Raw genomic sequence first — 5,671 nt, forward strand, 5'->3', positions numbered from 1 at the left:
GGGAGCGGGTCGCATGCATAGTGTGCTAGGAGGGGATTGGCCACTCATGGCAGCGATTGGCACCATGACTAACTCCCCTCACTCTTAAATCTAGACTATAACTAGAGATAGGTTGGGCCCAGGTAAAACCTGCATAGACACAGGGAAAAACCCTCGGCACATTCATGCGGGAAGCAAATTGGCATGCATTACGTGTAGGAATTTACAGGAGACACAGGATGGTCTGGATGAAGTGTTGGACAGAGTAGAAAAGAGTCTACAATGCGGGGGTTGGGCACTTGGACTCGTGGTCCGCTTTGAATTTTATTTGTATCTGGAATATTTGACCAGGGACGCAAGCGCCCCTGGTGGTGAGTGGTTACACTGACCACTCACTCCGCCGCCAGTCAGCACCTAAAAAACTAAGAAACTAAGACAGAAAAAAGATAAATTACTTACAAACTAGGCATTTCGTTACGAAATATGCAAACACTTAACTCAGGGATTGACGTGCAGTGCTTAAGATAAAACTAAAATAATAACTATAAATATTATTTTTTCATTTTGGTTTTTAAATTTTTTTATTATTATTTTAGAAATATATATTTTTGATTACTATTACTTAATAGCTAGGACTTATTACTCATTTACAAATCTCTAATATCTACTACTATACTACTAGTTAAATATAGAGGAACTGTCGGCGTATAAAGATACAGGTGAATTAAGTAAAGACCTATTCGCATTTTGGTATTTGTTGCAAGCTTGCAATTCAAAATCCCATGTCTTTCAGAAACACAACCGGCACTGGAGGTGAAGCCTGCCAGGCGGGTCTCGCCCTTCAGACATAGGGAGTCAGCCCTAACAACACAGGCAGTGAATCTCCCGGGAGCCAAAACCTACACCTGCGTGCTTCGGACCATTTTGAATTAGCAGAATATATTTTAAGATTTTAAGAACGTTGAACTATATTAGTTTTTTTTTATTTCCCGTCCGGAGCGCGTATTTCCGAAGATGGCCGAATGTACACGAGCGGCTCCGAAGCTAGCATGCCGGGCGGGTTGCGTCGTCCGGCTGCCAGGCGAACACTCGCGGAAATTGTCTTCACGTGCGTCAACAACACTTCCAATTCAATTAAACTAATCAATAAGAAATAAAAATTGCATATAGAGTTAAGTATTGCTTATATTTATTAGGAGTTTATTAAAATTCGTCTTTTAACGGGAGTGAATAAGGGGGAAGTTTTCTTTTATTTTAAAAAAATTCGTATATCCGAAACTAATACGTAAGACGTAAACTAAACGGTGAAAAAATTAACTAAAATTATTATTTTACTTATTTGCAAGATTTATCCCTAAAGGGTTTGAAAAAGGAGTTAAGTTTGGTTAAAAGAAAAAAAATCCATATTTACGTATCTCTAAGGGTTAGAAATTAAGAATAAACAATGAGCATATAGAGTAACCTTTTGACGTGACGTCTAATAAATCAATGAACGCCGGCTGCATGCACGAAAAAGTGTCCTGTAACGCACATTGTCCCACTACGATGTGTCCCTTTACACTCATTGTACGCTTGCGCCGCATCTATCTCTCTTCCACTCGATTGGCATAACCATCGATTTGACTTTTCAGTCAGGTTTTCGTCGTTTGAATTATTAATATTATGTAATTTAACGATCATCCACCGATTTTCAGCACAATCGGTAAGGTTATTTAAAAGTAATGTTGAATTTTCAAATACATTTTTGTACTAACAATGGTGTTTTACAGTTACACATAATAATTAAAATTACACCCGGGATCTTTTGCACAGTGTTTTAAAAAATATTGTAACTCATTATAAATAAGTTTGGTGTGTTTGGGATGCGTATTTGTTATAAAATCGTATTATAAAACGAAATAATATTATTCCCCTATGGTGCTGTCATCTACGGTGACGGACGCGAACCGAACGAATCGTGCTATATATCCGCTTCCGCGGTAACCAGGCATTCGTTAATACATATTTTCCTTTATTTATCGCGAAGGGCGTTATTATTAATAAATTATAAATAAAATTTCATGCCCGGGGCCACAATTGCATATAATTTTGAGCACTGGAAGACAAAAAAACGTAAAATATTTTCAACGAATTTTAATTTCGGCCCCAGCGCACCACTAGCGTCTGGGTTTGGAGATTAAAGCTGAAATTCTTTCTTAAACTTACTAATACTTATTTTATTAACTGCAAGGGCATTTTTATTAAATTCTACGTTTAATTTCACGACGAACAAACTTCGTCGTTAAAAGTGTAATTGCGAAAAAGCGTAAAACATTCTCGACGATCTTGAAGTGAAATAGCAAACATGTATAAAAGTTATAGTTAAAATAATCTCTTCGTTAAAGTAATAAACATATTTGAATTAATGAGTGCAAATAAAAGTAAATTTATCAATTAAATTGTAGATTTCATTTCACTCCTTCTTTGTATCCATACAAAATAGTGATAATTCAATAAAAATGATTCAATTTTATTCATAGTAGTATGCAATCATTTCATCAATGTTTTGTTATGACGTCACGTTAAACTATCGTCCGTAAACCGACTTTACAGAAAACCAATTTTTTCCCCTGAAGCTTTCCACGCCGCATGTGTGCCCATGTGGGCGGGGGCCTTGGTCCCTCGCTTCACAGGCGGATACTGACCACTATGCTACCGAGGATAATGTACGAAAAAATATAATATCATATATAAATACAAATTAAAATGTAAAAAAAATTGTCAATACTTTTATTTTACATTTATCATTTATCGGATCTTCAATGCAACTCTTTAAACAAAACCAAACAAATCCGGGAGTTATAAAACACTAGCTTCCGGTACCGGGAATCGAACCCGAGCCTCCTGGGTGAGAGCCAGGTATCCTAGCCACTAGACCATACCGGACTTACAAGCCAATACGCGATAAGAGTTTTCCTAAACCTTCGAAAATTTATATAGATCAATTGTATTGCAAAATCTTCAATTTATTTATTTTACTTGGAAAGGTAAATATGTAGTGAAGCGGTATTTGCGAAAAAAAAATGTTAAAAATCCGAAAATACTTTTATTCTATGCGCACAGTACAAAAACACTGCCTCGCACTTCTCTCACTCGGCGCCCACTATCGCTTGCCAAGGCGTCACTAACACTCTTCACTTGACCCTGCTTGCAGGTTTGGCCTCCCCTTGTGTATCCCTCTCAAGGCCCGCCCCCGTAAATAGTCTCGCATCCCTCCTTCAAAGTGTCGCGTCATTAAAAAAGACGTCTTCAACACTCGAAGATACCAGAACGACGGTGTCCTAGTCACGTCACTTTTCCGCAGACGGGGCACTGGGGACTTGCCGAGCCTTCTAGAGACACGGAGAAGCTCCCGGACTCAACGATAGAGTGCTTGGGAGAGGGGTAGGGGGAGTGGTTGTCAGAACACCGCCCGTAATGCAAAGGTCTTGTAGTGGCGCAAACAGCGGGTAGAAAATCAAATATCCCGATACGCATCCAAGTATTGTTTACAATCGACACGTTGGACAGAGGTACTATTGCTAGCTAGTAATTATTTTTTAAAAAATTCATATAGCATATTACAACTTATAAATAATAATTGAAATATTTACAATGGTTTAAATGTATGAACTAAATAATAAATAGAAATAATTAAAGAAAATATTTTTTGTTAAATGTGGTACCACCTAAAGCTTCTAAAATACACGAAGAAAATTAAATTGGTAGGTACGATATAGTCCTTTATGTAAAGAATAACAGTATTTACAAACAAACAAACAAAAAATCCTTTCAGAGTTCGGAAATTGTATCTAGCATTAAGACAATATACAAGTTTTTAGGCGTTTATTGTTATTAATAATATACCATGATGACGGTAGTTCATTTCTAGATTCATAAAAATATGTGCAGTAGGTGGTTGAGTGCGGGAAAAGTAAAACAGCGATGAGATAGTACCTAGTGTTGCAGACACATGGTCGGTGGTGGCAAGGGAGAGAGGTAGAAACAGGCGCTACCTGCATGGCGCCCTTCCAGCATGTAGGGGTAGGGGAAGGGGGTGGCCCAGGAATCCCAGCCGGCCTGTATACCGTAGCAGCGTCGTAACAATATGTTTATTGACGTGACAACGTCTAATATATCGATGAACGCCGGCTGAACGCACGAAAAAGTGTCCCGTTACACACATTGTCCCGTTACTCGGTGTCCCGTTACACTCATTGTACGTTTGCGCCGCATCTATCTCTCTTCCACTCGATTGGAACAACCATCGATTTGACTTTTTCGAGGCAAATTTAACTTGAAACACTCCAATTTGTTTCCTACTTTTCCTATCATCGTCCTATCCTTTACAGAATAACACAGATTGGAAGAAGTTAAATAGCAAACATGTATAAACTTTAAAGTTAAACTAATCTGTTCGTTAAAGTAATAAAAATATTTGAATTAATTAGTGCAAATAAAAGTAAATTTATCAATGAAATTGTAGATTTAATTTCACTCCTTTGTATCCATACAAAATAGTGATAATTCAATAAAAATGATTCAAATTTATTCATAAAAGAATTCAATCATATCATCGATGTTTTGTTATGACGTTGTCACGTTAAACTATCGTCCGTAAACCGACTTTACAGACAACCAATTTTTTTTTTTTTTGTTTTTTTTTTGGACCTGCCGCCGAAAAGTTTCAGTATAATTCAGACTTATTCTGTAGAGCAAGTTTAGGCTTCTACACATTATACCAAGATATTTGTAACCATATACGAAAAATTAATCGTGTTACCTTTAACTTTCGATGTGCACTCCAGGCTCAAGTATGAGAAATTAATCGTGTTACCTTTAACTTTCGATGATGGTGCACATAAGGCCATACAGTCTTCAAGTTTTACCGGGTTAAAAGTAAAAAAAAATTATAATAATGTCCTGGAGGGGGACACACAGCACAAATACGTGCTACTTTCCCGTAAACCTACTGTACATTTTCAGCTAGTGTTATCATCTAGGTTACGGATATTTTCTACAGTGTGGGTGAACTGAACGGAAACTGTGAAGGGTTTTCCTAGGACGTGATGACGTATTCATGATGACGTAGTAAATGGGTCAAATGTTTTTTTCTCCCCCTTCAGCTAATTATTGCGCCATAATTTTTGGACGCACAAAACATCGGTCGGAGTTTTAGGGTTTGCAAGTTAAATGACATTTGTTTTTATGGAAGTGTTCTTTTTTTTTAACGACGGATATTTTGATTCATACTCACTAACAATCGTCTGGCGTATTCAAGAACAATTTCCACAATTTTTTGGGAGGAATAATACAGTGAAGACGAGGTAAAAAAACTGACTTAAACTTCGTCAAGGCATGCGGTTTCTTGACAGTTTTTAACTCCAAGGAAGGGTTTTTCCCGTCTGGGAAATTCGGTTCCGTGAAAGCGACCCGGTTTTGCGGGCTACGAAATCCTGTAACTGAAGCTGGGAATCCCCAGTTGCTTTCTGTGTGCATTCGACCGATAGTCCTCCAATTCTGCTGACCGAACTTTACCGAGAAAACCTCGAGGGTGTTGAACTTCATGGACATTTTTTTTCTTTATGCTTGTGCTCTTTGAACAAAGGACCTAGTGTGCAAAAGGGAACAAATTTGAGTCTTTCAGTACTGGCCAGGGATGTGTAACTTTGAA

The 5,671-nt window shown here is 37.7% G+C and overlaps 1 non-coding gene across 1 annotated transcript; it reads right to left on the minus strand.

The window, feature by feature from the left end:
• Nucleotides 1–2,832: 2,832 nt before the first annotated feature.
• On the minus strand, nt 2,833–2,904 carry Trnae-cuc (transfer RNA glutamic acid (anticodon CUC)). Its single transcript has one exon. It is a non-coding gene; the product is annotated as a tRNA-Glu (tRNA).
• Between the last annotated feature and the right edge of the window lie 2,767 nt (nt 2,905–5,671).

The sequence above is a fragment of the Bacillus rossius genome, chromosome 17, assembly GCF_032445375.1.
Source record: "Bacillus rossius redtenbacheri isolate Brsri chromosome 17, Brsri_v3, whole genome shotgun sequence".
Lineage (NCBI taxonomy): Eukaryota > Metazoa > Arthropoda > Insecta > Phasmatodea > Bacillidae > Bacillus > Bacillus rossius.